At 38.9% G+C, this 11,640-nt stretch overlaps 2 non-coding genes across 2 annotated transcripts; one reads left to right on the top strand and one right to left on the bottom strand.

The window, feature by feature from the left end:
- Positions 1-413: 413 nt before the first annotated feature.
- On the top strand, positions 414-521 carry LOC148565482 (small nucleolar RNA R71). The gene has a single exon (XR_015885453.1). It is a non-coding gene; the product is annotated as a small nucleolar RNA R71 (small nucleolar RNA).
- Positions 522-11,113: 10,592 nt separating this feature from the next.
- Positions 11,114-11,221, bottom strand: LOC148565481 (small nucleolar RNA R71). Its single transcript, XR_015884132.1, has one exon. It is a non-coding gene; the product is annotated as a small nucleolar RNA R71 (small nucleolar RNA).
- Positions 11,222-11,640: the final 419 nt, after the last annotated feature.

The raw sequence follows: 11,640 nt of genomic DNA, 5'->3' as shown, positions 1-11,640 counted from the left end.
TTATAGGTGTTTCCATAAGGTTCACCCATATAATTCACCTCTGCTATTGCAGGGTTCTCAGGATCATAAGCTTCTTCCTCAGAAGATGCCTCTTGAGTACTGTTGGATGCAGCTTGCATTCCATTCAGACTCTGAGAAATCATATTGACTTGCTGAGTCAATATTTTATTCTGAGCCAATATGGCATTCAGAGTATCAATTTCAAGAACTCCCTTCTTCATAGGCGTCCCATTATTCACAGGATTCCTTTCAGAAGTGTACATGAACTGGTTATTAGCAACCATGTCAATGAGTTCTTGAGCTTCTGCAGGCGTTTTCTTTAAGTGAATGGATCTACCTGGAGAAGTATCCAATGACATCTTAGCCAATTCAGACAGACCATCATAGAATATATCCAGGATGGTCCATTCTGAAAGCATGTCAGAAGGACACTTTTTGGTCAGTCCTTTGTATCTCTCCCAAGCTTCATAGAGGGATTCACCTTCTTTCTGTCTGAAGGTCTGAACATCCACTCTAAGCTTACTCAGCTTTTGAGGAGGAAAGAACTTGGCTAAGAAAGCCTTGACCAGCTTATCCTAAGAGTTCAGGCTATCCTTAGGTTGAGAGTCCAACCATATTCTAGCTCTGTCTCTCACAGCAAAAGGAAAAAGCATGAGCCTGTAGACTTCAGGATCTACTCCATTAGTCTTAACAGTATCACATATCTGCAAGAATTTAGTTAAGAACTGAAAAGGATCTTCAGATGGAAGTCCATGAAACTTGCAGTTCTGCTGCATCAGAGAAACTAATTGAGGTTTAAGCTCAAAATTGTTTGCTCCAATGACAGGAATGGAGATGCTTCTTCCATGTAAATTGGAATTAGGTGCAGTAAAGTCACCCAGCATCCTCCTTGCATTATTATTGTTGGGTTCGGCTGCCATCTCCTTTGCTTGTTCGAAATTTTCAATAAGGTTGTCTCTGGATTGTTGTAATTTAGCTTCTCTTAGTTTTCTCTTCAGAGTCCTTTCAGGTTCTGGATCAGCTTCAACAAGAATGCCTTTTTCCTTGTTCCTGCTTATAAGAAAGAGAAGAGAACAAGAAAAGAAGAGGAATCCTCTATGTCATAGTAAAGAGGTTCCTTATTGTTAGTAGAAGAAGAAAAAGAATAGGGGTGAAGAAGAATGAAGAATCCAAACACAAGGGTAAGGATAGGAGCAGTGATGTGAGATGAAGAGAAGTGTTAGTAGATGAATAAATAATTAGAAGGAGATGAGGGAGAAGGATTTTCGAAAATTATTTTTGAAAAAGAGTTAGTGATTTTCGAAAATAATTTTTGAAAAAGAGTTAGTAATTTTCGAAAATTAAAATAAAAAAATTAAAATAATTAATTAATTAAAAAGAAATTTTGAAAAAGAGGGAAGGAATTTTCGAAAATTAGAGAGAGAGAGTTAGTTAGGTAGTTTTGAAAAAGATAAGAAACAAACAAAAAGTTAGTTAGTTAGTTGAAACAAATTTGAAAATCAATTTTGAAAAGATAGAAGATAGGAAGTTAGAAAAGATATTTTAAAATTAAATTTTTGAAAAAGATAAGATAAGAGGATATTTTTGAAAAGATATGATTGAAATTAGTTTTGAAAAAGATTTGATTTTTAAAATCACAATTAATGACTTGATTCACAAGAAATCACAAGATATGATTCTAGAACTTAAAGTTTGAATCTTTCTTAACAAGTAAGTAACAAACTTGAAATTTTTGAATCAAAACATTAATTGTTATTGTTATTTTCGAAAATATGATGTAAAATTAAGAAAAAGATTTTTGAAAAATATTTTTAAAAATTTTCGAAAATAACTAAGAAAAATGAAAAAAATTTGATTTTTGAAAAAGATTTTGAAAAAAGATAAGATTTTTGAATTGAAAATTTGATTTGACTCATAAAAACAACTAGATTTTAAAAATTTTTGAAAAAGTCAAATCCAAATTTCCGAATTTATGAGAAGAAAAAGGGAAAGATATTTTTTTTATTTTTGAATTTTTAATGATGAGAGGGAAAAACATGAAAAAGACTCAATGCATGAAAATTTTGGATCAAAACAATGAATGCATGCAAGAATGCTATGAATGTCAAGATGAACACCAAGAACACTTTGAATGTCAAGATGAACATCAAGAACTTATTTTTGAAAAATTTTTTTATGCAAAGAAAACATGCAAGACACCAAACTTAGAAATCTTTCATGTTTAGACTCTATGGATGCAAGAATGCATATGAAAAACAAGAAAAGACACAAAACATGAAAACATCAAGATCAAACAAGAAGACTTACCAAGAACAACTTGAAGATCATGAAGAACACTATGAATGCATGAATGCAATTTTCGAAAAATGCAAGATGAATATGCAATTGACACCAAACTTTCAACTTGACTCAAGACTCAAACAAGAAATACAAAATATATATATATATATTTTTTTGATTTTATGATTTTTTTGTATTTTCTTTTAATTTTTTCGAAAATCATTTTGAAAAAAAAAATAAGGATTCCAAAATTTTTAATATGAATTCCAGGAATCTTATGCTCTTTAGTCTAAAGCTCCAATCAAAGGGTCAGGCATGGCTTAATAGCCAGCCAAGCTTTAGTATGTAACTCAGACATGACACGCCTGACATTCCCTATCCAGAAGAATCAGACATGGCTTTATAGCCAGCCAGGCTTCAACATGCTTCATGAAACACTAGAATTCATTCTTAAAAATTCTGAAGAAAAATATATTTTTTTTAAAACATTTTTATTTTAAAATTTTTTTTCGAAAACAGATGAGAAGTTTTTGAAAGGTTTTTTGAAAAATTTTTGAAAATAAAACAAAAAGAAAATTACCTAATCTGAGCAACAAGATGAACCGTCAGTTGTCCAAACTCGAACAATCCCCGGCAACGGCGCCAAAAACTTGGTGCACGAAATTGTGATCTCACGCAACGGCGTCAAAAACTCTGTACGCACGTCTTTAATAAATTGTTTTTCATTCACAACTTCGATACAACTAACCAGCAAGTGCACTGGGTCATCCAAGTAATAAACCTTACGTGAGTAAGGGGTCGATCCCAAAGAGATTGTTGGTATGAAGCAAGCTATGGTCACCTTGTAAATCTCAGTCAGGCGGATATAAAATAGTTATGGAGTTTTTGAAAATAAATAATAAGGATAGAAATACTTATGTAAATCATTGGTGAGAATTTCAGATAAACGCATAGAGATGCTCTCGTTCCTCTGAACCTCTGCTTTCCTGCTGTCGTCATCCAGTCAGTCTTACTCCTTTCTATGGCTGGCTTTATGTAAGGACATCACCATTGTCAATGGCTACCTTTAATCCTCTCTAAAAAATGGTCCGATGCGCTGTCACTGCATGGCTAATCGTCTGGAGGCAGCACCCTTATCAATGGCTGCATCCTATCCTCTTGTGAAAATGGTCCAAATGCTCTGTCACAGCACGGCTAATCATCTGAGGTTCTCGATCATACTGGAATAGGATTCACCCTCCTTTTGCGTCTGTCACTATGCCCAGCACTCGCGAGTTTGAAGTTCGTCACAGTCATTCAATCCAGAGTCCTACTCGGAATACCACAGACAAGGTTTAGACTTTCCGGACTCTCATGAATGCTGCCATCAATCTAGCTTACACCACGAAGATTCTGATTAAGAGATCCAAGAGATAATCATTCAATCGAAGGTAGAACGGAAGTGGTTGTCAGGCACGTGCTCATAGGGAATGATGATGATTGTCACGTTCATCACATTCAGGTTGAAGTGCGAATGAATATCTTAGAAGCGGAATAAGTTGAATTGAATAAAAAAACAGTAGTACTTTGCATTAATCTTTGAGGAACAGCAGAGCTCCACACCTTAATCTATGGAGTGTAGAAACTCTACCGTTTGAAAATACATAAGTGAGAGGTCCAGGCATGGCCGAATGGCCAGCCCCCAAAACGTGATCACAGGATCAAAATACAATCCAGGATGTCAAATACAATAGTAAAAAATCCTATTTATACTAAACTAGTTACTAGGGCTTACAAGAGTAAGTAATTGATGCATAAATCCACTTCCGGGGCCCACTTGGTGTGTGCTTGGGCTGATCTTGAATGTTGCACGTGCAGAGGCTCTTTCTAGAGTTGAACGCCAGGTTGTAACGTATTTTTGGCGTTCAACTCTGGTTTGTGACTTGTTTCTGGCGTTTATCTCCAGACAGCAGCGTAGAACTGACGTTCAATGCCCTTTTACGTCATCAATCCTTATTCAAAGTATGGACTATTATACATTGCTGGAAAGCCCTGGATGTCTACTTTCCAACGCAATTGGAAGCGCGCCAGTTTGAGTTCTGTAGCTCCAGAAAATCCACTTTGAGTGCAGGGAGGTCAGAATCCAACAGCATCAGCAGTCCTTATTCAACCTCTGAATCTGATTTTTGCTCAAGTCCCTCAATTTCAGCCAGAAAATACCTGAAATCACAAAAAAACACACAAACTCATAGTAAAGTCCAGAAATGTGAATTTAACATAAAAACTAATGAAAACATCCCTAAAAGTATAAATTATCCTCTCATCAGTGACAATCCATAAAGAGGGCTCTAGAAGCAAGCACAATGCGGATCCTCAAAAGTCTAAAGGTTTCAGTTTGATATGAAAGCAAATAACAAAGTTCATGCATGATTAGATACTTAATCTTTATCTCTGATTCTTAGTTGAATTTTCTTAGAGGCCAAGTCTCAAAAAGTTAGAACAATTTACATATAACTCTGAATTGCTTGAGGACAAGCAAAAATTAAGTTTGGTATTGTGATGACTTGCATTATCTATCTATTTTCTCATGAAAGAATGACCTTAGAATGAATAAATTCTCACTGATTTAATGCATTATTGAGAGATATATCAGGAATTAGTAGAACACTACTTTGAAATTAGATCTTGCATGTATTTCAGGAGAAAAGAGCAACAAAGAGGATGGAAGCAAGCAAGCAAAGCTGGCATGCCACTGGGCGTACTGGGCGTGCCTGGGCGTGGCACGTCAGGCCAATCTTCCAGAGAATGAATTTGTGCAGCATTAAGGGGCATGCCACTGGCGTTTGCATGGGCATGGCACACCAAGAATATCAATATGGGCGTGTATGCTCGTGTGCCTGGGCGTGGCATGCCAAGCTTGTTTTTAAGAGAAGTGAGGATGCTGCAGTACTGCGAGTGTGCCATGGGCGCTTGAATGAGCGTGGCACGCCATGAACTTAAAATTGGCGTGTCTACAGGTGTGCTTGGGCGTGGCATGCCAGGCCTACATTCCAGAAAGAGATATTGACACAGTATGAGGGGCGTACCACTGGCGCTTTCATAAGCGTGGCACGCCAAGGACCTTAAGTGGGCGTGTATGCTGGCGTGCCTGGGTGTGGCACGCCAGGCCTAGGAAGCAGAAAGGTGAAATGGCTAGAACATGATGGGCGTGCCACTGGCATGCTCGAAGGCATGGCACGCCAAGCTATCATTATAGGCATGCCTGCTGGCGTGCCTGGGCGTGGCACGCCAGGCTTGTGATCCAGAAAGATGACCCAAGGAATAACATAATGGGCATGCCACTAGCATGCTCAAAGGCATGGCATGCCAGGCTACTTGTCCAAAGGGAAGAATTTGTGCAGCACAATGGGCGTGCCACTGACGCTTGTGAAGGCGTGGCACGCCAGGCCAACCTTTCAGGAAAGGGAAATGAAGATATCATTGAAGGCGTGCCTACTGGCGTGCCTGGGTGTGGCACGCCAGGTGCCGATTAAGAATTTATAAAGAAAATAGCGTTGCAAGTACAATTCTTAACCGACTAAAATCTGCTTATCAATTTAGAAAAGAGTTGTCACAAAATTAAGAACAAAATACTGGGAGTAGAAATCCCGGGTTGTCTCCTAACGAGTTGACAAAAGAGTGTAGCTTGTTGGTCAGAGGTTTTCCAAGAAATATTTGAGTTTGAGAAACAGAGAAATAAATAATTATAAATTAAAGCAATGAAAATTAACAAGAGAATTTATATAATTCAAATAAAAGCCTTGACCGGGAGAAGGTTAATTGGAAGTTCTATCCTTGTTGGATTTTTCCAAGTGTAATAGTAAAAGGTTGTTGTTCTACTTGGTCATCCCTTACTTAATAAGGGAAAGTCAAGTAACTAACTAACCAACTCTATCACCCAAGTCCTAATCCTCTCCTAAGGGAGGATTAGAGTCAGAGACTAGAGAGTCAGCCAACAACTTCCAGTTAAGATTAACACTTGAGTATTCCAACTCAAGGTTCTCCTCTTAATCAACTCCCAATCAAGTTAGGAAACTACTCCATTGACATGAATATAACGTTCACAGGCATATAAAGGGGATAAAAGGAAGACATGATGAAATATATAATAGCTGGAAATTAATTGAAAGTAAAAAGAGTACTTTGCATTAATAAATCCCAAAAATCATAAACATACTTATCTAAATAGGGGGCAATAAAAGAGTAAAGGAATAGGAAAACAAACTAGAATAATGAAACTTCAACGGAGGTAGTGACTCTTCTCAATATCCCAAGCAAAAGCATAAGACTCTAAAAACTATGAATACGAAGAACCCTAGTGGAAGCAGTAGAATTCTCTCTAAGATTCCAAACTAAAACTAAAACTATGCGTAATTTGAATGTGTGTTGAGTCTCTGCTGACTCCTGGCTCTAGTCTGTGTTTCTGGGCCAAAAACTGGGTCTAAACTCAGCCCAAAATCGCCCCCAGCATTTTCTGTGATTTCTGCAGGTTACGCATGTCACGCGTACTCGTCAGTCACGCGTACACGTCGCTGGTCATCTTTGCGCCTCACGCGTACGCATCAGGTACACGCACGCGTCGCCGTGCAAAGCTTCAAATCACGCGCACGCATCAGGTACGCATACGCGTCGCTCCTTGCTGGTTATCTCCTTTATTTCTTGTGCTCCTTCCCTTTTTGCAAGCTTCCTTTCCATCCTTTAAGCCATTCCTGCCCTATAAAACCTGAAAACACTTAACGCACAGATCACGGCATCAAATGGTATGAAGGGGGATTAAAAATATGCAATTTAGATGTCTAGGAAGCAAGTTTTTAACCATAGAATAAAATTGGGAAGGAATTCTAAAATCATGGAAATCATATGAATAAGTGAGTAAAAAGTTGATAAAAACCACTCAAATTAGCACAAGATAAACCATAAAATAGTGGTTTATCAAACTCCCCACACTTAAAAATTAGCATGTCCTCATGCTAAGCTCAAGGAGACAAAAAGAATGAATAGGGGAAAGTAAGACTCATGCAATGCAATGCAACCTGTTCCGCGGGTTACCTGAAACTGTTAGGTCGATCTCGGATGAGATTTGCGGTGACGGCTGGAGCTGATACGTTCGACTTGTTGGAGGTGGTGGTGGTGCCGATGTAGCTTATCCTTTGTCACCGGAGGGTGGTGGTACCTGCAAGAGACTCCGATGCTTAAGTTAGCATGGGCTTTAAGCAGGTTTTTAGTAGAATCAGAGTATGAGTTATACTTGGGTGCTCCAGTGTATTTATAATAGTGTGGAGTGACCCTTATGGATGAGATAAGTTAGTTATCTTATCTTATCTTTGGAGTGAAGTCATCTTAGCTTGAGGAGAGTCGCCCTTATATTTTCAGGCTTTAGTTGCCTTTAGATTGGGCTTCGTCCCTTTATTTGGGCCTGTTTGGGCTCCCTGTAGCGATTTGGCCGAGCTCTTTGAGAGGAGCTCGGGTAATCCCGACCTGAAGAGGTCGGTCGACTTATCTTCCATCAGCCCGGGTCGTATAGCTCGACCCAGGGCATGAATAGTGCTGCTGCTTGAGTGTGGTCTTCCTCTTAAGGTCGAGCCTTTTTGGGACTTTTTCGATCTCCCTTGGGGAAGCCGAGCTCGAGCATCTTGATCTTTTGTAGAATTTTCATTTAGTGGCTTGAATGCGGAGCGTTTTTTTCACCCCTTTTTAATTGGAACCCGCATTTTGCGTTTTCTTTGGGAATGTACACAGGTTTAAATACTGATTTAACTCTTTGCCGTTTCCTCTTGTTTCCCTCTTTGCATCTTCATTTGAATTTCACAGCCTCTCTTTTTAGTTTCCCTTCTCCGTGTTTTCTGTAACTTCTCCTTTTCTTTTTGCTCTTCTGTTTCTGGTTCGTCCTGTGATTTTCTTCATTCTCTTGACCCTAAGTTTTCTCGTCTTCGTGCTCGCCTTGCTTTCAGAAGTGATCGTCGGTGTGGGCTCGCCATTTGTTTTGATATTCATCGTCTTCTTTACAGGTTGGTCTTCTTCTTTTTACTCTTTCCGTGCTATATATATTTTGAGAAGTTTTGATCTTGCTTGACTTCGTGTTGGAAAGTTTGAATCTTTTTTTTATTTGCTGTGTCTGATCATTTCTGCAATGTGCACTACTTTAGGGCTTCTTCGATTTACCACTTGTTTTTGCCCCCTTTTACTTTGAATACGTAGATCTCTTTTTGTTTGGAGTTTGGAGTAATGGACTATAAAAAAGGTAGTATCTTTTGATATCTTCTGCGTAGTGTGTTTGATGTTGATGGCTTTATGTTTTGTATGACATGGATGATTTTCTTTACGAGATCCTATTGCTGATAAATTGTGAAAAGATTATAACTTTGATGTCTTTTTGTGATTTGTGACTTTCATTTCGGAGTGTCGTTGTTGAATGAGGGTTGTTTTCATGTTTGATAGATGAGCGTAGACTATAGATTTTTTTTGAATCCTTACTCTGTTACTACCTCCAAAGCATGCCCCTAGACCCTGGTGTGAGTCCTGGGGTTTCCTTTCGTTGCTGTATCTAACTTCTAACATTTGTATGCTTTAGTTTGAGTTATCTTCGTATTTGTCCGAGATGTTTTCTGTTTTGTCTGAGTTGTTGATTAGTAACCCATTTTTCCTTTTCTCAGTGTAGGATTAGTTGGCCTATGTCTTTGATAAACCACTATTTTATAGTTTATATTGTGTTTAATTGTGTGTTTTTGTCATGATCCTTACCCACTTATTCATCAATTTATATTGCATTTAGATTTCCTTCCTAAATTCAGTACATGTTTGAAAATTGCTTCCTAGAGAGTTTAATTATTTAATTTTAATTCTCCTTTATTCCATTCGATGCCGTGATATGTGTGTCAAGTGTTTCAGGCTTTATAGGGCATGAATGAGATGGAGATTGGAGAGGAAGCTAGCAAAAATAGAAGGAACACAAGAATTTGAGGAGATAACCAGCGAGAAGTGACGCGGTCGCATGGCTCACGCGACCGCGCGAAGGAGAGCAAATCGCAGCGACGCGGTCGCATGGCTCACGCGGCCACGCGGATTGGAAAGCCCAAGCGACGCGGTAGCGTGGACGACGCGAACGCGTGGAGAGGAAAAAGCGCAAGAGACGCGTCCGCATGGATGACGCGATCGCGTGACATGTGCGATCTGCATAATCTGCAGAATTCGCTGGGGGCGATTTTGGACCTTATTTCGGCCCAGTTTTCGGCCCGGAATAGTAGACTAGAGTCAGAGAATATGCAGAAACAACACGCACATTCATTCAGTAGTTTTTAGATCTAGTTTTCACTCTCTTAGTTTTTTCTCTCTAGGTTTTAGGATTCTAATTTTGAATTGATCTGAGCATTGGAACATTGAGAAGAGTTATTTCCCGCATCAAGACTTCGTCATTCTAGTTCGTTTTCTTAACTTGGTTTCATTCTTCCATGTTCTTTGCTTTGTTCAATTTTGTATTTGAATGCTTTTATGATTAATTAATGCAAGGATTATTTCTTTTTACTTCAATTTCAATTCCAATAATCATGTCTTCTTTTAATTCCCTTTCATGTGCTATGGATTCTTTATTTACAATGCGTGAGTAGTTTCCTTACTTGATGGGGAGTTGATTAAAAGGAACTCTTGAGTTGGAAGGATTGAAGGAAAAATTTGTAGTTGGGTTAAATGTTGGATTGCTATCCTGTCACCAACGCCAATCCCTTTGAACTAAGTGGGTTGCAACTTGTGAACAGATCTGGCATTCCAACTTGTTTGACTTTCCCTTACCTAGTAAAGGATAACCAAACAGAGTAACCATTAATTATAAATCAATCTTAAAAATCACTCCATCAATGATAGAGATTCTAACAAATCAATTCCCAGTCAAGACTTTTATTTATATTATTTAAAATTCCTCAATTTAAATTCCAATTTACTTAGCTCAACTTCTTGGAACATCTGATTAATAAAACAGCACACTTTTCTGCAACTCGTTGGGAGACGACCTGGGACTTAAAACTCCCAGTAATTTTAATTTAAACTCTCTGTGACATATTTCTAAATTGATAGGCAGATTTTCGATGAGTTAAGAACTATACTTGCAACGTAACCATTTTAATAAATTTTTAATTCACCAGCTTCTGCTTCCCATCAATTTTTGGCGCCGTTGCCGGGGAGTTGCAATAGAGTGCTAATTTTATTAATTAGAATTTATTTATTTACATTTTTTTTAATTTTGCTACTATGAGCTGCATGTTTCTTCCGTCAAATGACACGTTCACTTCCTGATCCGCGCTTGCTAATATTCGATCCTGAAATTGAAAGAACAATTTCACGAATAAGGCGAGAACAGCGTAGGTTAGCCCGCTCTGAGGGCGGATCTGAAAGTGAATCTGAGGAAGAAACCAGCCCCCGTTCTACTGATTCGGTTGTTTTACGTGCAGAAAACATGGCAACTAGAAGAGTTACCATTCAGGAGGAAGGAGCTCCTGATTTTACAATGCAACCGTTTCAAGCGCATCATCCAGCGGTAGCTACGGATTTTGAAATAAAGACCGCACTATTAAATTTGATGCCCAAGTTTCATGGCCTGCCTGCTCAAGAGCCTATCAAGCACTTGAGAGATTTTCAGGCAGCCTGTTCTACTGTCAGGCGTGACGGCACTGATGAAACTTCAATTCTGCTGAAAGCTTTTCCGTTCTCTCTTGAGGGAATAGCAAGAGAGTGGTACTACACTCAACCTATAGCAAATGTATCCAACTGGGATACACTCAGAAAGGAGTTTCTGGAGAAATTCTTTCCATCTGAAGTTACTGATAAACTGAGGAAGGATATCTCTACAATTGTTCAGGATGACAATGAAACTCTCTTTGAATACTGGGAGCGCTTCAATAATCTTCTGGAAGCATGCCCCCACCACATGATTGACAAGAGCATGCTACTCAGCTATATCACACAAGGTATGAGGCCCCAAGATAAGACCACATTGGAAAGTGCCAGCAATGGGTCTATGAAGAAGTACAAGACCACTGATGAGGCTTGGCAATTGATCAGTGATTTAGCTGAATCTACTCGGAACCACAGACAGAAGCAAGGCCGTTCAAAAGCCATTGCAGAAGTATCTTCTGGCAGAGAGACTGCTGCTCTAACTCAAAGCATCTGTGAGATGACCAACCTGCTGAAGCAAATGCAGTTGAATCAACAAGCTCAGTAAACCCAACCGCAGCAAAACCAACAACTAGTCCCACAAAGAATTTGCGGAATTTGTGCTGATTACAGCCATTACACTGATGAATGCCCGTAGCTCCAACAAGAAGACAACATGGTGGCATCCACTCACAACTT

The sequence above is a fragment of the Arachis ipaensis genome, chromosome B5 (genome assembly GCF_059453495.1).
Source record: "Arachis ipaensis isolate K30076 ecotype BB chromosome B5, ASM5945349v1, whole genome shotgun sequence".
NCBI classification, from domain to species: Eukaryota; Viridiplantae; Streptophyta; class Magnoliopsida; order Fabales; family Fabaceae; genus Arachis; species Arachis ipaensis.
The sequence above is the reverse complement of the archived record's forward strand: the minus strand, read 5'-3'. Positions and strand labels throughout refer to the sequence as shown.